Below are 24,210 nucleotides of genomic sequence, written 5' to 3'. Positions count from 1 at the left end.
AACGAATACATTTTTATCAATTTGTAAATTAAACAAAAAGTACTGAAATACTCTCCAAAGTTACACATTTGTCCACATGAAGCTTGAAAAAACCGTCCCACGCATCTGCCTTCCTTCGTACCAATTACACAGGAAAATGACGAAAACAACTTTAACAACTCTCTTACCCTCGACTCGCCATTTGTTCAAATTAACCAAAATTACCAGAGTGACTCATTGTCTTTCTTTAGGCGCAATAAAAATATTAAATTTGGCAGAACAATTATTGCGTTTGCGCTTTCAGTGTTGAATTCAATTTCGAGTTTAACTGTTTTTTATTGTGTGTAAGTACTTTAAAATTTGATATTGACATTTTTTATTGTTGTTTTTTTTATTGGCAACTTTATGGGGCACTCAAATTTATTTCGTAAATTTTATTATTTTTGTACATATAGTATAATTAATTACATGTTGTTGGATTGCTCTATTTTATTTTGTATCATTCCCTTTTGATAGGTTTGTACAATTACAAATTGCAGTTCTTGTTCCATCATCATTTTACATAATGACACGAAAGTTAGTTCAAAAGTCAGTCAAAAAGATTAGTACATATCTTTGAAAAAATCTCGGAAAACCCCTGTAATTACTATTGGAATGGGGCACATAGTTTACAATGTGTGATGTCAACCAAACACCGTCGATAATCCATCTTCCACCCTTCAATTACCGCGTCATAGTGTTATCTGTGGACACAGCGCGGGGCGAATAGGTGCGTAATGCGCGTCCCTGTGCAAACTGCATGACCGACGTCGCTTGTACAGTGTGGTGTAATTCAAGAGAGACTAGCGTCTTTTGAGCGTCGACGCTAGAGAAAATGGCATCGCTGCATCGCTACACAGTTTCCCAAATGTTGGTAGCCATTGAATTGACAATCGACGCAGACACTCGAGTGATGATTGCGCTAGTGGTATGGGGTCATCTTTTACACTTTAATTATCGCGTCTCATGTTATCTGTGGACACAGTGCGGGGCGAATAGGTGCGTAATGCGCGTCCCTGTGCAAACTGCATGACCGACGTCGCTTGTACAGTGTGGTGTAATTCAAGAGAGACTAGCGTCTTTTGAGCGTCGACGCTAGAGAAAATGGCATCGCTGCGTCGCTACACAGTTGCCCAAATGTTGGTAGCCATTGAATTGACAATCGACGCAGACACTCGAGTGATGATTGCGCTAGTGGTATGGGGTCATCTTTTACACTTTAATTACCGCGTCTCATGTTATCTGTGGACACAGTGCGGGGCGAATAGGTGCGTAATGCGCGTACCTGTGCAAACTGCATGACCGATGTCGCTCGTACAGTGTGTTTTAATTTAACAGAGACCACAAACTGACGTCTTTTGAGCGTCGACGCTACAGAAAATAGAGTCACTACACAGAGTTGCATCAACGTTGCGTCAAGTAGTAGCCATTGAGTGGCTATCGCGTATGAATTTGCTACTAATGGCGCTGTTGTCGCGTGAGGTCCAAAAAAACTACTGGTTTTGGTGGGTTTCGACATAAATTATAATTTCTTTGATTTACCTGTTGAAAACAGACCTCCTTCGCATATTACTCCCTTCAATGAGGAGGCACACTCAAAGGTTATGACAGATGGCGCCACCTTATTTGCACGGATAAAGAATTTCATTCGCGAGAGCGAGAAGATAGTTTTTCTCTCTCACACACATATATGAATGACAGTGACGTGCCTAGACACTTGAACAGATATAAAATGTCAATGTGCCTCATTTCCGCGTCATGACTCGAAAAACTCGGGCACAAAAGCAAACTCGTCGAACAAGTCTACACCTTAGCCTCGCCTGTATCTCGTAGCTTGGCCTCCCGCAGACTAGACTGGCGTGAAACAAACAGACATTACCAAGTTCCCATGACGCTTCTCAGTAATTAGCTTCACATGATGAAGTTGTATTTTTCCGGACCGTCCGGGCATTTGGAACAACTCACGAATTTCCGACAGAGATAATATTTACCTGCTTATTATCTTTGCCGGTTAGCCGCGTTTATGCTTGTTGCTCTATAATCTGAAATTGATCTGACATACCTATATTTTATTGTACCAGATATGGTACTTATACTAACTTCAGTTACTGCGTATGTTTTGTTGTATTTATTTAAAACTTTACAGAGATTTGAAGAGGCGATATGCCGCAAACTAATACCTATATATGGATCACCGCGAAAATAGTTATTTGTTATACAAGGGGGCAAAGTTGTATTTTAACGCCGAGTGTGCATGGAATTGAAAAAACGAGCAAGTGAAAGGATTCTAGTTATACCACGAGGGAAGCGAGTGGTTCGAGAATAGAATCCTGAACTTGCGAGTTTTTTTAACACACGAGAAGTAAAATACATTTGCACCCGAGTGTAACACCAAACTTTTCCCCTCACTGTAGCGAGGAAACTACTACGCAAAAATGCGTTTATCACTGCTAGTCGTTCCGCAGGTGGTAAATCATCTTTATTACTAGATTCACCGACTTTTATCAATTTTAAAGCAGTTAATTTGACTTTATTAAAAAATTCGGATTGTCCAACACTATTAAATTAACAGGGTTCTAGGCGGCTAGAGATAAACGAAAATTTGTGTTTATAACACCGAAGGATGATAACTAATGGGTAGTAAGTTATTTTTTGCTGCGTGACAATTTCAGGAAACGATTTTTTTTGTAATTTTTTCGTCTTCAAATCGTTCTTCAAAGTGTTGCGATCTTGAGAAAATTTATTAACAGATCCATAAATTTGTTGTACAAAGTAAATATAACATGAAAACTAGAAAAGTTAACGAATGCATAGATATTAATAAAGAAACAATGCGTTAAAGGTCTGAATAATAAAGTTAATTGGCAAAGCTATCGAAGCTCCGATAAAAACAAGGTCGCATTGTCACCTCCACAGTCTCCAAGCCACAGCCTCTTATCTATCCCGCCCCCACACACACACTTCAGTGAGACCTGATGCCAAGGAATAGAGCATGAAGTTGCCTGATATCGAAGGAATAGACTCTGAAGTTCGCCCCTACCCTACTCCGCTTCTATACACACATGTGCGCTTAAGTGAGACTTCACGCGAATGAATAGAGCTGTGAGTTGTGTGAACGGGGTGAATGGAACGTGGTGCGATGGTGACCAGCGAAGTGAGAGCTGCAGAATTAAAGCGTGAGAGCTGAGTTACAGTATTTTTACAATTTTATTGAGCTTCCTGCTTCCGTTTGTTTTAGACTGCAATTTTTCATGATTGTATTGATTACATTTTTGTTGTATCGGAGAACTTATTTGGATGATGTTTAATTTATGTGTCTTTTTTTCTGAAAAAGGCAATGTTATAGTTTTTTTAACGCATAATTTATGCAATGGAATGTTTTTCAGTGTTTTCTTTTTTTTTAAGTTTTTGCAGACTGATATCATGGTATGCAATGATAAGTTATTATTGATTATGATGAAAATATTGCCGCATGAAGAAACTGACACAAATAAGTTTGAAGATAAGAAGCGTGTGTTTAAAGTAAGTATCAGCAGTGGATATCACATCACAGACATCTCGACATCTTATTAAACATGTGCATAATATCTACTACATATGTGTACGAGTACACTAAGTAAATTCCGTATTCTGTTGAAACACATTTAGGTGTCTACTATTTCTAATATCTAACATTAAAATAAAGCGAATATCCTATACCTAAACTTACAAGTACAAAAGCTCATAGCTCAACCTAAGCCGGCGTAACTAGTAGGTAAGTACGGTAAGTGTGAAGAAGTCGAGAGGTGTAGCCCCCACCCGTGGGCGGGGCGACGCGCTGCCGCGGCCGCCACGGCGCGCCGCGCCACACGCTCCACGGCCCCACGCCACGCCGCGCGCTGCCCGACTGACCGACCCGACTCGATCCCATTCCAAATTTGAAAAACTTTTTCTTTTCTAAACTGCCAGTGCGTTAGATGTGATGCTGGTTTTTTTTTCGCGAAGTTGAAATAGATTCTTAGTGGACAGTGTTTTATAATTGTGTTTTTGACTTTTCATGCTTTTGGACTTTTTAAAAGTGATTTGAACTATGTTTAAAATTTGTGGTTGCTGATTTAACGTCATTGCACTTGGAAAGGTGAGGAAACTTTTTAAACACCTGTAATTTTGTTTCTGATATTATCTGTGTCTGTTCTATTGATTAATTAACTGTTTTACCAAGATTAATTTAGGTAATTGTGCAATAAGAAAATATACGATAATTGAATTTCATGCGATTTTATAAATTTTTACTAAAGTTATTTTTTACTTAAAAGTAACTAATTTTTCCTAGTCCGCCGGCGCCGGCATCAATTATCATCAAGCCTTGATGGTGACTTTGGTAAATTAAATATGGGTATCCTATCCTTAGTTCGGTAAGAGTATATATTTCTAATACATATTAACCATTTAAGACAAAAATATTCAGATCACGATTTTAAATACTGTAAGAAATTTACAATACAGTATTTTGTCTACGCCGTAGATAACCGACTAGCGGCTAGCGGCTACGCCTCAAGGAAAGACATCAACGCGATCTTCCGACGCATCTTCAAATTTCTTTCCACTCTTATCTATGTACTCGTACTTGACATTCTTATAGAAATATAGGATTCTAGGTCTAAGATATTTACGACAAACATTAGGTCTAGGTACGATATCGATATATGTATAGGTAACTGTTAAAGTGACTAATTTTGGTAACATAATTTGAAAAAACCAACCATAAAGGTGTAGGTAACTTCGTGTAAATTTAAAACTTAATAAAGTAGGCAGAAAAAAATATTTTTCTATGAAATAAAAACTATCATGAAATCAAGATTACAAAACTGAGAGTCAGAAATGTGTATAGCATTATTGGTGAATTCAATTACAGTTAACCTATTATATTACAGATATACATATTCTGGTAAAAACGACATCTCCTTTAAATTTAATATTCATATAAAGATACGGAAATTCTCAACTGTAGGCTTTTGCGTATCTACCTACCAGAGAGTGATTCAGAATAAACGAAATAAAAATAAAATTTACACTTGGAAACTTAAGACAGGTTAGGATACAACATATAGCACATGAGCACAGATATTTGTTCCTGAGTCATGGATGTTTTCTATGTATATAACTTATATAAGTATTTATATATTATATATATCGTTGTCTGAGTACCCACAACACAAGCCTTCTTGAGCTTACCGTGGGCCTCAGTCAATCTGTGTAAGAATGTCCTATAATATTTATTTATTTATTTATTTATTTATATATACGAGTATGTAATAGTTACTCTAGATAGGTATAACATTAGTTCCTTGAGAAATTGTATCAATGGTGCTGAAGGAATTTCTTTACTGTATCGTACACAAACGGTTACTTACTGGAAGCAAACATATATTTTCCCCTCACTAGCTCGGAAACACGTGTTTTGTCCTTTAATAGCAACGGGTAAAAACGCATTTTATCCACTAGTGGGTAAAGTAATTTGACCTTGAATAAAGTCAAATTAACTGCCCTAAAATTGATAAAAGTAGGTGAATCTAGTAATAAAGATGATTTACCACCTGTGGAACTACTGGAAGCAGTGATAAACTCATTTTTTGCGCTGTAGTTTCCTCGCTATAGTGAGGGGAAAAGTTTTGTGTTACACTCGGGTGCAAATGTATTTTACTTCTCGTATGTTAAAAAACTCGCAAGTTCAGGATTCTATTCACGAACCACTCGCTTCGCTCGTGGTTCAACTATAGAATCCTTTCACTTGCTCGTTTTTCAATTTCACACTCGGCGTTAAAATACAACTTTGCCCCCTTGTATAACAAATAACTATTTCCGTGCCATTTAATAAGCATCAAATAGTGTTAGAAAACTCATAGTACCAGTCTCTGTAGGTAAAATTCTGTTCCCATGCTTGCTCCGGTGTCTGGTGTGACTTTTATTTGTCTACGACTAATTACTAAGCGGTACTTTCTCGCTAATCTTTGTTGAAGGTACTTTATAGTTGTTAAAACAATGCCACATTAACTTGTTTCTTTTTTATTTTCACTAATTTTGCGCATTCATGTACGTACGGTCAATTAATTTTATAACATGTCATATTCCAGTAGCAAACGCTGTTGCTGTTAGGTATCTACTTATCTTGTTTTAGAATCCAATTCTAATTTAAATAAACTATTTTTCTACACATTTCATGAAATAAAGTCCCGCGTAACGTCGATGTGTATATTCGCGATAAACCTAAAGACTAAAATAAATAAAAAAGGTATTTTGGTGACCACCGACTACATACAAACAATACCAGCACAGTAAGTAATAGTAATAGATAAACAAAATAAAAGCAGATTAGACGCAATTCAATACATATGATATTTAAAAGAACAAAAGCTGCTTCTTAAAATAATGTCTGTAGCGTAAGGATGGCGGTAGGTTATTCCAGCACTTGGTAGCCGCATATCTGAAACTATCCCCAAATATAGTGCTGGCCAACGGAAGTCTGTATAGTGCTTGATTGGTATTATTGGGTTACGTGTTTCTGCTACATTAGTCTCTCAAATAACTAGTGAGGTTCTACTACTACTTACTACTTGTTAAGTTTTCGTGTAACCCGTACGAAACCGGGGTGGGTAACTTGTATTCTAATAATACAAACCTACAAGGTTATGTACATAATGTCATATATTTACAGATTTTTATCAATGGAAATTACCCTTACTTTTGATATCAGACTTCTAGTGCTTTAATTGTACTCTTTTTCGGTGTAAATTTCTAAGAGCGCGACCATTTGTAGTGTGTTATCTCATTACGTAAATTGCAAAATTACTTAGCACCAAAACATATTAAAACTATGTTGGCAATGGGTTCTGAATAAATATTTTAAGTATAATTGCAAAGAGGTCTACACAGCTGTTTTCATTCCATAAAAGTTTAAATTTTGTCATATTCAGTTTTGTGTGAATCGGGCTTATCAATAGAACTACATATTGTTACTCATTTACAACCAATATTGTCTACATTTATCTACATATATTTAGAGAGATATTTAAAACCAAACTGGTCAATTCAGACACAATAACCAATGAATGAGACTTACGTGTATGATGAATGAATACTGATCATGGTGCACAAGTGCAACTAGTCAATTTACTATAGGTCAAAGTTCTGATTACGAAGTCAGAAGGTAAAACTATGCAAACGTGGAAATCCCATCAATGGGAGTGATGTATTAAAAATAATCTAACTCAATATACACTGGTCAAAAAGAGAAATAAAAAAACAAAGTGTGATGTAAAGCTGCATTTTTGGTATGTTATTTGGGGTCCTTGGGGGAATGTAGGACTATATTTTGCAAGCAAAAAAATGGTGTGCTAACTTCGTAATTTAAAAAAAAAGTAAAAAAATCAGACTTTTTTTGGTTTTAGCCGTTTTATTAAAAAACTATGCATTTTTTGTCAAAAGTTGCTTTGTAATGTTGAAAGCGCATTAAATTCCAAACAGTTTGACATATTTTTTTATCAATGTCCGTCAAATATTTTTTGAGATATGAAGCGTCAAAAAAAAAGCATTTTTCCCCTTTCTATGAAAATATTCGTTTTGCTAATATTTTGAGACAGATATCAGCAAAACAACTCAGGCTATTACATAAATTGTAAAATAAAAATGTAGAAAATTTCACTAGCTTTCATTTAAGACCAAAAGAGTGCCAGTTATTTAAAAAAATATGATTATATCATAAGTCTAGTATAACTGGATCAGAAATAATCGGTGGATGGTAATGGCCAAATGGGATAGTTTACATATATTTACAGGAGGCGTAGCGGAGAACGAATTATTATTATTTGGGGGCCGTTCAAGTATTACTCAGACACATATTTGCGTATATCAAATCAACATTTATTTAGTAAGTTAAGTTTACGGTCAAAAAGAGCTCAGGATCGCCGCTTGGCGGAAAAAATATTTACGAGTAGAAAACCCTCATTAATTGAATCAGATTGTTCCGAAATTGTTCTTGTATGGACTGGTTTTTAAAGCATATCACTGAGGGTCAATAACATCGATGCAATCTCACGAGCGTTGTCGTGGACGTGCCCGAATCATAGTATTCTCCGTTTAACGAAATATCAGTACATAGTATGTGTTGTATTGCACGCGCAGGTCTCTCACCGCCGCGCAGGTGTAGTCGGACCATAACTCGACAGTATACACGCTTGTACAAAAACTGAGGAACAGCTGTCTTTTTACGCTGTCACTACATTTGCCGAATCTTCTAGCCAACATATTTGCCCTTACTGCGGTGGCTCGCCTCTGCCTTTCTATGTTCTCCTGGTCTTTTAAACTGGACAACAAGATGTGGCCAAGATATTTGACTTCGTGTACTCTCCGCAATTGAACTCCATCAAGCCAAAGAGGTGGTACATGTGTGGGCATATGTGCTGCCTCCGTGAGCATAAATTCAGACTTGTCCGGATTGTATCTCACGTTATGCTGGCTGGCGTATCTTTCGCATTCTGCAAGTAACTCACGCATAGCTCCCACAGATGGTGCTAGTAGGACCATATCGTCTGCATATGCGATGTGATTTATCATTTGCCCATTGTTGGAGCAGCCAACCTCGGTACTGGTCAAAGCCTGCGACAGCCCATCCATCTACACGCTGAAGAGAGCCGGAGACATACTGCCTCCTTGTCTCACGCCACAGTTTAGCCCGCTGGCTGTGGACAGAGTTGACTTCCATCTTACTACGTTCTTCTGCTGGGAATACCACTTCTCCAGTATCTTAATAATTGGCGTGGGCGCTTTCCCTTCCCGTAGTTTATTCCACAGCAATTGGTGGTCAAATACAACTCAAGTGGACTTTCTATCACTACAGGAACTCACTCTTTCTATCAAGATGCAGAACCAGGACCCTCAAAAAGGAAAAAGTAAAATGTAACTAATTCTGTTTTATTTTTCTAATTTACTAAATTTCAAAATTTTACTGTATTTTATTTTTTCATTAGTAATAGTCAAATCGATGCAAAGTTAGCTTAGACAATTTTTTCAGATAAACGGATATCAAAGAAAGTAAGATCGAATAGATAGCACTTTCAACCTAAAACTTTTACCGTAAACTATTTTACCTTAACCAATCTACCAGACGCTTGGCTTCTCTATTTATAGATTTTTTTTTGTTTACCAAAGTAACTATTCGTCTTACTGACCTTTATTTGCACTAAAACTAAAGCAAAATAAATTTTATGCAATGTTAATATCATATCATGAAGTATTTTGCAGATATTTGTCTAAAAATATTGGCAAAACGCTACATTTTATAAATGCGTCAAAAATTAACCTTTTTTGACGCTTCATATCTCGAAAACTATTTGACGGACATTGATAAAAAATATGTCAAACTGTTTTAAATTTAATGCGCTTTCAACATTACAAAGCAACTTTTGACCAAAAACGCATAGTTTTTTAATAAAAAAATAAAAACCAAAAAATTTCCGATTTTTTTACTTTTTTTTTTAAATTACGAAGTTAGCACACTTTTTTTTTGCTTGCAAAATATAGTCTTACATTCCCCCAAGGACTCCAAATAACATACCAAAAATCCAGCTTTACATCACACTTTGTTTTTTTAGCCGATTTTCATGTAAGATTTGACCGGTGTAATATAATTTGATACGATCCCAAAGTTGTAAAACATTAGTTTTTTACAGACTGTCAGGCTGTCAGCTCTCAGCGGCATTTCAAAACCTCAACGCTCACCGAATGACAAGGGATCCCTACAAGTAATGACAGCTATCGCTCGCTAAAGCACCGAAATTGCTCCCGAAAGCCTTAAACATTGCATAATAACCCCCCAACATCCGATTTTCGCACCTTCACAACTCGCGCCCCGCAATTCAGTATAATTAGTGACGTGTCGAACGCCTTCTGATTGGTAATGCTGTCACTTTCTTTCCTATTCAAATTCGCTTAAGATGGAAATGATACGAGAAAGATGCCATGTGCAAAAAAGGAAAGAGTGTTTGCAGGTGGATATGATAATTCTAGTTCCTACTGTGTATGTGTTAAGGTGATGATTGGCTGTAAATTTAGTATTGTGGAGAACAAGTCGTCGAACGTTTTGTGTAAATTTGTCAAATTGCAAAGGTGTTTATGAGACAGCTAGGGGGTGCAATCAGGGAGTCAATTGGCACCGCTTAATAGTGATTTAACTAATTTGATCGCAAATGTTTCACGCTTTTATCGTCACGACTTGCGAAATTTGCACGTTGAAAGAACTTGTTTCAGTGAGTGAAATGCCAAGAGCATTATTTGCTAAAACAGGGAGAAAAAAAATTATGACAATTTCAAGTAAGTCGTTTGTAATAAAAAAGCTCTGGTTTGGTCCGTTAATCATAAAATCGTGGTTCAGGTCAGATGTACTATTATGCTACAATAAAACCCATATCCCACTGTCGACTTCTAAAACACGCATGGGAGGAAAGAGTACAATGGGGGTGAAATTCTTAATCCGTTACCACACAGGGTCTGCTATAACAGAACTGTAAAACTATTCATGTGCGTTCCCATTGAGGGTCCACGTTAGAATTTCGAGCTTTTGAGCGTGTCAGTCTTTAGTAAAAGTTCTCAAACGATTGTAAATTCAACAAATAATTTGTAAAAGTAGGCACTCAAAAGTTACATTCGGTTGAAGGTGGACCCTCAGTCGTGCATGTCAGGTATCCATAAATATTTCATAATCCACTTCAAATTTACAACTTCTGTAAATGACTACTCTTAGTAAAAGATTTGTAAAACTAATTTCATTAATTGTGACTCCTTTCTGCTAACTCAATACGAAAAAATGGCATGCAGAATGTGGTCCCTCAATTGATCGCGATAAGTTCACATTAAGAGATAACAATAGTATTATTTAAAATATAGGTGTGACTGAGAGTTAGTAAAAGTACTCGAATCATTGTAAATTCAAGCTTTAGTTTGTAAAAGATGCCATTCAAAAGTTTCAATCGATTTAAGGTGGTCCCTCAATCGAAACGTTTGTCATAAAAATAAATCAATTTACGTAACATTTGGTTGTTAAATAGGCAATTGCTAAAATCCATCAAAATTCTAATGTGTGGTTATCTGACCCTTAGTATTTCTTCGCAGTCATTTGATTATTATTTTAAGTAAAACGGTACATTTGTTTTTACTGATCGATGAGCAACAGTTAGTAAATATTTTTTACTAACGAGTAGACTATAGCAATTGTCTATTTAACAACCAATTGTTTCGTAAATTGATTTATTTTTATAACAAACGTTTCAATTGAGGGACCACCTTTAATCAATCGAAACTTTTGAATGGCATCTTTTACAAACTAAAGCTTGAATTTACAATGATTCGAGTACTTTTACTAACTCTCAGTCACACCTATATTTTAAATAATACTATTGTTTTCTCTTAACGCGAACTTATCGCGATCGATTGAGGGACCACATTCTACATGATATTTTTTCGTGTTGAGTTAGCAGAAAGGGGTCACAATTAATGAAATTAGTTTTACAAATCTTTTACTAAGAGTACTCATTTACAGAAGTTGTAAATTTGAAGTGGATTATGAAATATGGATACCTGACATGCACGACTGAGGGTCCACCTTTAAACGAATATAACTTTTGAGTGCCTACTTTTACAAATTATTGGTTGAATTTACAATCGTTTGAGAACTTTTACTAAAGACTGACACATTCAAAAGCTCGAAATTCTAACGTGGACCCTCAATGGGAACGCACATAAACTATTCTGAGACATGTTCAAATATTTTAATGTACTCATGTTACTATAATATCTCGATTGCCGACATGTTTGTGTGAGTGCATGGAGTCTAGCCGCCGTGAGCACTCTTGCCTGCTGATGGGTCTCCATTTGACTCGAAACATGTCGTCAATTGCGTTATATTAACACCAGTACATCCTTATAAATATTTAAATATAATAATATTATGTTATGTGAGGCAAATTTAAAAAAATAAGATGGAGAGGACTCTGTACTTCAAGCATGAACTCTTTAATGGTAAGTCACATATGACCCTAATAAGAAACACCGTTATAGGTACTGTGTCGGGATTATAATTAATAGCACCCAAGCACATGTCCGCGAATGCGCAGTGACACGTACTAAAAATTGAACCTTTCGGTATTACCCGTGCCCAAGGATTACCGGGTAATAAATCATAATCAGGCCCTAATGACTCGCGCGTTGAGGAAGCATTTCTATTCTACTCGTACATCATCTTGATGCATCTGGACTTCGAGCCTTAAATGATTACTTTAAGATTATGATTTATTGAAAAATTTATCAGTCAGAAAAATGGCCAAAATAAAGACAGGCAAATTCTTTAAGTAGAAATATCAATTTATTAATTTTGATATTAATTCATTTACTGATTTAATGTAGTTTAAATTACAGAACTTAAACATAGTAAAATGATTGAAATTGGACCGAAACATGTCGAACGCTATATCGACTTAATACGTGAGTAACCCGCTTAAAATATTTTTAAATAAAATAATTGAATCTAAACTCTGACCAGAAATATAATGAATACGCGCCATCTTGCGGAATTTCATTAGAACAATTCCCTTCATACTACTTAATACTGAACTGTCAGTAGGTCATACATATATTTACATACTTTTTCTGCAAACTTATCTCAAATGTAACAAACATTTTTCAACTTTGTTGGTGTGAAAGTAGTTGTTGGGCCTAAAGGATACCATCTACAAACGACTACAGTATAAGGAAGTAAGGAATACAAAGTATGGAACGTACAGTCTTAACTTTTCAGTCGTCTCTGGTTCAATTACAATATCCTCTTCCAAATTTTCATTCGCAAACGTCCATTGTTCGAAACCCCTGTAATTACGCAACTCAAAATTACCCCTTATCTTCAGCACTCACGACTGAAACTCGACTGCAATGAGAGCCTGTAGCCAACAGTACAATCGATGACGAACCAATTTGTATCGTAGTTACTTCTTTGCTCTTCGGTATATTGGTGAGACATAGCCAGTTGCGTATCGGATCGTTAAAGATTTTACTCTTGGCCAGTGGACATTGTCCCGTTCGGGCGATTCCGGCTCTGGCCCCGTAGCCGAATGGCATTTCTCCGACGCCAAACGAAAGCGATACGCCGCTGGCTCAGTCGCGCCAATACGCAAGCGCGATAGAGATAGATATCTACTAGCGCTTCGTTTCGTGAGCGTTTCGTGAGCGATTGTGCCATTCGGCTAGCCACCCTGTTCGGCTCGCAATGTTACGTAGCATTTTAGGGGTTCATGCAACGCGTTACATGCCTTTACGTACAATACCACATATAATTACCTACATGCATGATTTTTGACAACCCTAAATATCCGAACAGGACAGTGCCACACATTAGAAAGGAACAGCTATTCAACCCTGAACAATCGTCAAACGTCTGTTTTGCAGGCAGTGTTCTTTCTGTGGGTTAGTACTATGATTTATTCTGTGTTTTAGTTCGCTGACGGCAAACGTCATTCGGAAGACATCTTGTTTGAATAATTGGTAATGACGCGCCGTAGGGGCTGGTGCGATTAGTCCGATCGATCAAACGATGCGCGCGCGCAATCAGCGGTCATTATATGCTCGTAAATAATTGTGCTCGTGAAGAGTTGGTGTGGTCGGGCTTTTGGGAAGTCGCTGTGTTGGCTAATTGGGACATAGTGACATTTAGTGTGATTGTAGCTTGCGGAGCTTCCATTTGATTTTGAGAAGAAACAGTATTTTTTTGGTGAACTTTATATAGAAATATGACTAAATTACAGGTTATTTAGGTAATTTTAAACTATAGATGTTTCAGAGAGACTATCCAAACATTTTACTTACCATACTACAGTATGTACTGTATGTCAGCAGTTCTCGAAAAGTTTGTACAAAAATTAAGGGAAAAGTTAAATTTGTTTTTATTAATTCCTATTTTGTTACCAAGATTTTGTTGATGAATTGAGATTTTATTAAGTTTTATTTCGTCATTAAGGTTCTCTAGTATCTATATTTTCTTAATTATAACAATTATAACAATTATCCTGTATATATCTTACGAAAGTTGAATTATATTACTAAATGTTGGTAACAAAATAGGATCAATTAAAATTTGCTGACGTGGCATTGTACAAAGTTGACGGGAATTGCTGATGTAGACATATTGTAATCCAAACATCTAATTCAGTTCTCTTATTTGTGACATCTTGTCCTTTTGTTGAAGACTAAATCCACTGGTTCAATTTATGGTGTTTTCAAATGGACTAAGTTTTAGGTGCCACATATGTATAACATATATTTCGTCAAATACCTACAAAGTTTATTTTTAAAAATAAGATCTGCTAGTTAATTTTCAATCAATTCATCGTTAAGTGTCAATCATGATTCAATACATCGTTGAGTTGAAAGTTGTACGGTACTCACAATTTTAAATAACCATCACATTACTCTTTCATTGTATAATTGAATAATTTAAATGCAGAATCTCCTACATTTCAGCTTGACGTAAGCAAGTACAGCACAATAGTTGAAATTTATGCACTATGTAAAAACACTAAAAACCAGAATTTAAAGCCTGAATAAAATTCACGAGTATAAAAGCGTTGCCGTGACGTCTTAAATTTAAATACCCGAGGCGATTGGCCTTCAGGATAACGCTTTCCTGAAATTAATTAATTCAGCATTTTGCTATGTACTGTTGCACACAGAAACAACTTATTGCTTGTGCAGTACTTTAAAGACCAATTTAGCAGGTAGTGATAAAATGTATTAGTGAATTTATCCGATTTAGTAGTGAAAAACAGAATGACACCATATTTCAGTAAAAAAATAATCGTTGGCGTTGCCAGAAAACATATAATCTAAACATTCACCTCGGTTTTCGTAGCATCTATCACCCCCCTATTTTCCGACGGCATTCTTCAAGATATGATTGCGATCTAAGCTAACCCCCTTTTACAGCTAACAGTATAAGTATCATGCAAATCGCAACACTTGCGACCATGACTGTACACATCACGGACTGAGCCTCAAAAGCTTGTTAATCAACCGAAGGCTCGGAACATGTAAATTTAGCGGATTCATTAAAAAATTCAAACACACGAGCCGGCGGTATCAAACTATTTCATGTGGCACGAAAATGCAAATCGCACGGTTATGCCATATTTCCCGATGTCAGCTTTGCCGGTTTTTGCCATTTCGGGGCCGAATGCCGGGCATTTGCTTCATTTGCAGACATCATCACTTCACAGACACCGCATTGTGAAGCTTTTACTGAAAGCTCGTGCTGGGGCCCGTTTTTCAAAACTGAAAGTTTCAAGTTACAAGCGGAAGTCTCTTTCCAACTGTGTTGTAATCTTTACCTGTAACCACAGGCCCCGTAGCCGAATGGCATTTCTCCGACGCGAAACGAAAACGAAACGTAGTCCGGCTCTGTCGCGCCAATACGCAAGAGCGATAGGGATAGATATCTACTAGCGTTTCGTTTCGTGAGCGTTTCGTGAGTGTTTGTGCCATTCGGCTACGCACCCAGAACTTAATTTAGATAGAAGAAACAAATTCATATAACAACTCAGTGGATTTCACTGAGTTCATTTGACACGCTAAGTAGATACGTTTGCTTGATCTATGGTATATATGACATCTGTGCCTGTAACCTATAATTTACATGTTTGGTTTATCTGTTAGTGTAAGTTGGTTCATAATAAATGAAATAAAACTTATCATATTAGACATTGACCTGTAAATTGTAACTTGTAGCTTCGAGAAATGGGCCCAAAATTAAAATTCAAAATTTTACTTTCCAAATATTTACCACAATTCTAGAATCATTAGGTACACAGTGTACTCATAATACCAAAAATAATTTCTTATAAATATTCCAAAATTACATAACTGCTGGTTGTAAGTGTTGATACAAATGGATCCAGCGGTTGCGTTCCCATACAAATGACTACAAGAGATCATGTAATAATATGTGTCACGACGGTGATGCGATGCGACGCGGCACGATCAAACCTTCCATCTCTATGAAAGTGTCTTAGGTGGGTCATGTCATGGGTAAGTAATGTCGATAGGCGATGCGATGCGACGGCGTCGGTCGCACGAGGGTCGTCCCCGCAAGGCACGACTTTGGCAAGACAAGGCAAGGCAGTTGGCTTGAATGCTCCGTCTAATAGTTGAGGTGGTCTGTGACTTAATTAGAGCTATGGCCTTACAGTTTAGGAGGTCTAACCTTTGCTTTCTCGTATCTAAAGCTACGTTTTCTAAGTCAATCTTATTTCTGCCTCGTAAATATTCGATTGTAATTAAAAAATCGGGATAGGTTTTTGCGAAAGTTGCATACCGTAAGAGCGGTTTCCCACTACGTTCGTTCCGAACCTGTGAAAATAATCCGTTGTAGTCAAAGAACTATTTATATGATAATTTACGCACTAGGTCCGGATAAGTGCGTTTTCACATTATCCGAGCCGATATCGGATGTCGGACCGATATCCCATACATTACAGGCGCCATCTTGGATTTTTTTTCCATTGAAGTCCTTCCGACATCCGATATCGGATCGGATAATGTGAAAACGAACTAATGACGGAAAGAAATCGGATGACGGAGATCGGATTTAGTGCGTCAATTAGTATAGAAAGTGTTCTACGGCTACTACGGACCTATTTTCACAGCATATTTTTTAACAATCGGAAACGCCCGCTAACGATACTTCAAGTTTATAAATAAAGGAACACATAAAGTTTCCGATCTGCGGTTGATGCGGGATCGAGTCCCGGCGCAACGTTAATATAAACACTTCTGGTGCTTCGGGTGTCCATGGGCGGCAGTGATCGCTTACCATCAGGCGACCTGTCTGCGCGTTTGCCTCCTATCCCATAAAAATAAATATTTTCATGGGTACGGATCGGATTCTCCGGTCTGAATCCGATCCGTACCCATGAAAATATTTATTTTTATGGGTCGTAGTGCGAAACCGCTCTAAATGTACTATCAGCTGCAAAAGTGCATGTCGAATTTATCAATGAATTCATTCATAAGTTCTCCACGCACGTTTGCAGCTGATAGTACTTATTTCATACGCGTATTTCTTGTTGGTGAAGTGTCGCTTCATTTCTGCGCAATTATTGCGGTCGCGGGCTTGTGTGGGGCGTCGGCAAGCTGTCGCGATTTAACTTACTCTCGTTAGCAATATTCAAACGCGCGTATTTCTTGCTGATCGGTGAATTATCGCTGCATTTCTGCACAATTATAGCGGTCGCGGGCTTCTCGGGTCGTTTTAATTGCATGCCTCTATAAATAACAATGGGGTTGATACGCAATAATTAGCAAAGAGTATAGATAAATGAAACAGCTTTTTTATTGATTATGATTTGCATACCAGATGACAGTTTAGAGCTGTATTGAATGAAGTCGCGGAACAAGGTTTTTGAAACTACAAGTCTGGGAAAACAGTCACTTTTATACAGCGCGTAAACGTAATAAGGGCGATAAATGAAACCAGGCATATAATTCAATATTGTTATCATTAATTAAGAGGTGTTTTTGAGTTAATTTCCACCGTATAGAGAATTTTTGAAAAATTTCCCAGCAGCAATGTACTGTAAACGTGGTTGCGATGACAATCAATGACAACTGTCAACGAGCGTTTAACGCGAGTGTGTTTGCATTACGTTGCGGGTCGAATTAATTTGTATGGATAAAAAAAATATTTCAATTTTAAGTAAAAGTTATCTAATTCCATTTTTTATGTCCTATACTCACCACCGTTAAGAGGTTCGCCCGTATTAGGTTTACACCCTGTATGTTGGTACACTTAACCCGAAACTGACTGACTGACTGACATAATATCAACGCACAGAAGAAATCGCTGGTCCTAGAGATTTCAAATTTGATACGTAGGTTCAGTATGGTGTAGAGGAGCAATAAAGGGTTTTTTGTTAATTCCCCTCCTAAGGGGGTAAAATGGGGGTCCAAAGTTTGTATGGGAAAACAAGATTAGATTAGTACGCGGACGAAGCCCCGGGTCGCGGGAAAAAGCTAGTATGAAATATGGGAAACATTGATTAGGTAGGTAGGTCCTTGTCAAGTTGTGAAACTGTGCGCAACTTGCACGTCTATACTTGACTGTAGAGTACTCTAAACTCTAAAATCACAGAACTAGATTTAGACAGAAGAAACAAGTTTATCTTTTTGTACAGTCAAGTGCAAAAACAGATATCGAAATAATCGTCTCATAAATATGGTACTACGCTCTTATTACACCGGACTAAGATGCTATAGGACATATTTTTGAGTAAGATGTGTACACCCATATTTTTACACTCGACTGTCGACTGTATAGGGGCCGAGCGTGTCAGATTTTGTACTGAAGTTGTTACTTGCTCGTGGTTTTAAATATGTCTCAGGCCATAGAGTGTTCATAATTTTTGTGTTGTTGCAATTTCATATCACGTAACGAGACATTTTTTATGTTTTTGTTCACTTCAACTTTAACAAAAATTGACGCCCGAAAGCTGCTAGCCGCGAATAAAGACAGACAACTCAGTGGATTTTACTGAGTTCATTTGGTAGATACGTTTGCTTGATCTATGGTATATGTAACATCTGTGTCTAAAATAGTAAAATAACCCAGTAGCCACATGTTAATGGCGACAAGCAATAAAACATGACACCACATGCGACATCCGTTTGATACCCATAATATTAAGAGTATTAAGACCAATAAGACTTGTCAAACTGGCCACGAAGAATTTATTCAAATTAAATTAAACATAAAAATATTCGATGTCACACAGGATAGCGTATAAACGCTGATCATACTTCAGATAATTGAAATCTAACGATATCTAATTGAGATCAAACCGGAGTTCCAATACGACGGATTGGTTTAAACAATTACAACTTTTTTTTTGAGGAATGTGATAAGAGTGACTTAAAACTAGAAATATAAAGAAAATCATACTTTTACAAGTAATGTAATGCTTATTTTTCAATAATCAAAATATAATATAACATAGTTAAAAACATACGGCTCGATTCGAAATTAACATAGGTTTACGTCAAATATTAGAACGAACTCGAACGAAGTACCATGGTGGTCAAACTTCATTGGGGGCCAAAATATAAATGAATTTTAGAGGCGGGCCAGATTTACACCAAAAATGCATTTTTACTATTTTGAAGGACCGGTGGCGGGCTGGATACGATCCTTTCGTTGGCCGGATTTGGCCCACGGGCCGTACTTTAAAAACCCCCCCTTTGGCCCTTAAAGGGATAAGTTAGCCTTTGTACTAGTGATAAGCTCTTTTTCTTGTGTGTTGTATTTTTTGGTACAATAAAGTGTTTTACTGCTACTTTTCCCACCACTGTAATCTTGTTTAAAGAAAAGAAACGTCCCCGAATACAACAGATATTCAAATTTTCATTATTGACTAGGTATTAACACCGTTGAGCGACTGAAGCCATACAAAAAAAATGGTGACTGCAAATAGTAGATCCGTATTAACGAGATATTAATCGGCCCGCTTTATCCAGCGCTGGTGTATATATCTTCATTACCATTAAACTATTTAACAAGGCACTGCCTCGCGGCCGCCTTGCACACCGAATAACCGAAGACAATCTTAGTTAACCTCTTAGGGAAACTTACACCAACGAAAATGGAGAGTTAACCCGAGGGTTAACTCACCATTTTGTATGGAATTTGACAGTTGACAGCCCACTAACCCTGAGTTAAGTGATTGGTGCAAGTGGGCCTTAATATCACACAGCCGGTGTTTTTCCTTCACACAAAAAAGCTCATCCGTCAACAACAACTGTCTCTTGTAAACGCGGCAAACTCTATGACTTACTTGTCATAATTAAAAATAAAAACAATCTAAGTGTGCGTTCAGTAATCCATATTACATTATTGGCTAAAATGTCATTTAATATAATAATATCTGGGCAACCGAGCTTCGCTCGGTTCTGTTTCGTATCCTTGACATGTGTCGCCATCTAGTTCAAAAATGAATAGTACCTACATCGAGCGAAAGAATTCTCAGCCTTAACAACACAACTACTCCACACGAGATGGCGCGCATTTCGCCACAAAAACTCAAATAGTGTATTTTCTATTCGTTTTAGCCTTGACCTGTGTCGCCATCTAGTGTTTGCAATAAATAGTACTTACATCGACCGAAAGAATTCTGTCTTAACAGTACAACTACTGCACACGAGATGGCGCGCGAAGAAAAACGCATGAAAACTCGAAAATTCGCGTTTTCCGGGACCTAAGGATAAGTTAGACCGATTTTTCACCCCCAAAAACCCCCACATAACAAATTTCTGCGAAATCGTTAGAGCGGTTTCCGAGATCGTCAGTGTAAATAAATAAATATATAAATAAATAAATAAATAAATAAATAAATATACAAGAATTGCTCGTTTAAAAGTATAAGATAATAGTTAATATATAAATATCTAATACTTTTTGATATTTTATAGTTTGCGTTGTAAAAATTTCATCTCGGAACGGTATCCAAACACATGACTATTCAAGTTTTGCACTGTTCGGTGTGACTAGATATCTGACATGCGCGGGCGCCTAAAATTACATACATTTTCCGTGGCCACGCTATCAAGTAACTTATTCGTGAGAATGAGAGTCACAAATCGCATTTGCACACTACGAGACCACCCTCTGCTCGTGTAACGTTAATTTTCACCTCCGAACAAGACCGTACCAAACCACGTGACGTACCAAATTGAACTGAGTAACGTTTCTAAAACTTCTTAGCAGCTGTTCTGTTCGGTGTGAGTGGATGTCTGGCCCGCGCGGACGGCGCGATAGCGCGCATTTGCATCGCCACACAGCGAGACCACCCTTTGGACTGTCGCGTTTGCGCAATTTTCACCTCCCGAACCATACAACACGTAACGTGCCGAGTTTAGCGCTGTTTGGTGTGAGCCGCAGCCACGTCTGCGCGGGCGGCGCGGCGATAGCGCGCATTTGCATCGCCACACAGCGAGACCACCCTCTGCCGTGTCGCGTTTGCGCAATTTTCACCTCCCGCGCCTATCGCGCGACACATCGCGCGGTGAAGCAGTTAGAAATAATTGTATTTTATACTATAGTTCTGATTCTGAGGCGACGGAGTAAGAGAATGAGGCAATGTCTATTTATTAAGGCGGTCTCGGTAATACTACTACTTACTCCGTTGGCTCAGTGCCCCAAATCCGATTTGTTCTTGTGACAGCGCCACTTTTCTCGGTCCTGCGCTACCTCTCGCCAATTCTTGACTTGGAGTTCGCACAGATCCGCCTCCACCATGTCGCTCCAGCGGTCCCTAGGGCGTCCGGCAGGTCGTCCTCCTGCTTGGCGACCCAGGTATGCTCTTTTCACATTTCGATCCTCATCCATCCCCTCGAGATGGCCCAACCAACGGAGTCTGTGGTCTCGGGAATGGTCTGATAAAATTTTTGACTAGTAAATTTTGTGATGAACATAATATTTTACCTTCATATTTAGTTATAGGCACAGAACTTAATTTAGATAGAAGAAACAAATTCATATATTTGTATAGGGGCCGAGCGTGTCCAATTTTTGTACTGAAGTTGATTCTTGCCTGTAATTTTAAATATGTCTCAAGCTCTTGATTGTTCATAATTTTTGTGTTGTTGCAATTGAATATCACGTAACGAGGCATTTTTTATGTTTTGGTTGACTTCAACTTACAAAAATTGACGCCCGAAAGCTGCAAGCTGCGAGTAAAGACGGACAACTCAGTGGATTTCACTGAGTTCATTTGACACGCTAAGTAGATACGTTTGCTTGATCTATTATGGTATATATGACATCTGTGGTTATAGGTATATTTTTATGCTTGGGAAAATTAATTTAGTTTTTACAAATAAACATAAAAATATTATATTTTTCATAACTTTACATTTAGATATCTGAGAAATAAAATCGAAAAAGAAAGCTAATTCCTGAAAGGTTTAGTGCAAATCACACAAGAAAAATCATCAAAATCACCATTATCAGCAAACTTCCGCAAAACAAATCAGTCGCAAAAAGCACTAAAGGAGCATAAAATCCCTGAAAATAAAGGGCTGCCCACACGGCGCCCGATAAAGCGGCTCGCACACGGCGCGAAAAGACAAGTGACTTAATTGAGAGAGCGGCCGTGGGGGGTCCCGAGGCGTCGCTTTATGCTAATCAGGCTAGTTTGTTTTTTAACAGCAATCGCCACTGGAATCGGACGTTTTGTTGGGGTACCGCGAGGGTTTCCCGGTGGATTTTCTATTATTAAGGCGTTGGATTATGAAAAATAAATGCTTATTTGATTTGTCAAATCGGACCCCAGCCTAGCGTGAGCCATGGCAAGTGCCGGGAAAACGCAAGCAGGATGATGAAATGCTTATTTGATTTTTGACGACCGTTTTGGCCTAGCACGTAGTGACTTTGCCTGCTAAACCCTGGTCCTGAGTTCGATTGGACAGCAAGGACATTTTATTAGTGTGATAAATATTTGTTCCCGAGTCATGGTCCTGGTATGTTCTATGTATTTGTATATTATATACCTACACAGGTATATCTAAATGAATTGATAGAAGTTTTTTACAGGAATGGTGATTAATTAATCCATACTAATATTATAAATGGGAAAGTGTGTGTGTCTGTTTGTTTGTCCGTCTTTCACGGCAAAACGGAGCGACGAATTGACGTGATATTTTAAGTGGAGATAGTTGAAGGGATGGAGAGTGACATAGGCTACTTTTTGTCTCTTTCTAACGCGAGCAAAGCCGCGGCCAAAAGCTAGTTACATTATATAGATCTTGCATCGATCAATAAAGATTACTGGGACATTTTTTTTGGTATTCTAAAAACTTTGGTTTAATTTCTATGTATTAGCTAAATGTGCTAACTAAGCTAATAGTTTTGAGCTGGCTATTATTATTTTTTTTGCTTAGTTTTTATGGTTTTTTTTTTCGATCAGTCGAGCCGCCTGATGATAATCCGTCATAGTCGCCCATTGACATAAGCCACATTTGTGCTATTATTCTTTAATAATGATACAGAACCCCTCCGCAGCCTCCGCCATCAGATCCACTTGTGTAAAGGAGCGTATAATTTAACTCTGTCGTCGGTTAAGATATCCCACGGCCAGTGACGGGTGACCCTTACCTTCTGAGAACCCACAAGATGCTTCACACCAACCACACACTTAACACCAACGACACTTACGACATTTTATACACTAGTATTAAAAGAATCCTGGCTAAAATGGCGTAAGCGACATGTGAGCTAAGGGCGCGTTGATGTGCGACAGATAAGTGACACTCAACCTTTACTTTGCGATTTAATTAGATCGTTATTAATGATTTCTTATTGGGAAAAATTACCGTGAGCTTTAATTGGGGTTTTTGAGTCGGTATGGTATATGAGGTTAATGGTTTGTTCTAAGATGAAGGTAGAAAATACTTGGCCGATTTCTCAGGGACAGTTTACGATAGAGCAGTAGTTGTAATCCATACTAATATTGTAAATCGGAAAGCGTGTGTGTCTGTTTATTTGTCCGTCTATCACGTCAAAACGGAGCGACGATTTGACGTGATTAAGTGAAGATAGTCAAAGGGATGGAGAGTGACATAGGCTACTTTTTGTCTCTTTCTAACCACCCAACTTTCCTAAAATGGGGGGTGGAAGTTTGTATGGTGCTTTCCGGGATTTTCAAATTTAACGCGAGCGAAGTCGCGGCCAAAAGCTAGTAAGTTACATATATGGCGCGAACTTATTTTAGAACACAAGACTATTATGACACTGGATTCATGTCGAAGGAACAAAGCTTCACCAACAACGCTTACAAGGCGTTTACCACGAGAATGTTGTCATAATTCAGGTTTAAACATGCACAAATTGTGTATCACACGCAAGGGGCAGCTTTATATGCCGCCAAAACTGTATTAGGTTAATCCTTTAATATGTAATTTAAAATATGAAAGAGTTTTGATAAAAGCATTATCAGCATTTCTTCAGTGACTTTAATTTAATTCTTGATTACCCGATAATCCTGAAAAAGGTTTCTGGTTTTGCACTGTAAAATGTCTTAGGCAAACTATCGCGTCAAACGCGTTCTCTTTCTAACGCGAGCGAAGCCGCGG

At 37.7% G+C, this 24,210-nt stretch overlaps 1 protein-coding gene across 1 annotated transcript in view; it reads left to right on the top strand.

Moving 5' to 3' along the window:
• The first annotated feature begins 3,912 nt into the window (after nucleotides 1-3,912).
• LOC125240757 (paired box pox-neuro protein) overlaps nucleotides 3,913-24,210 on the top strand; it is a 70,393-nt gene continuing 50,095 nt past the window's right edge. Inside the window, exon 1 of the mRNA XM_048148818.1 lies at nucleotides 3,913-4,135. The gene's annotated coding sequence lies outside the window, so the exon portion shown is untranslated. The remainder of the gene's footprint in view (nucleotides 4,136-24,210) is intronic.

This window comes from Leguminivora glycinivorella, chromosome 2, assembly GCF_023078275.1.
Source record: "Leguminivora glycinivorella isolate SPB_JAAS2020 chromosome 2, LegGlyc_1.1, whole genome shotgun sequence".
NCBI lineage: Eukaryota > Metazoa > Arthropoda > Insecta > Lepidoptera > Tortricidae > Leguminivora > Leguminivora glycinivorella.
This window is presented reverse-complemented; position numbering and strand designations above follow the sequence as displayed.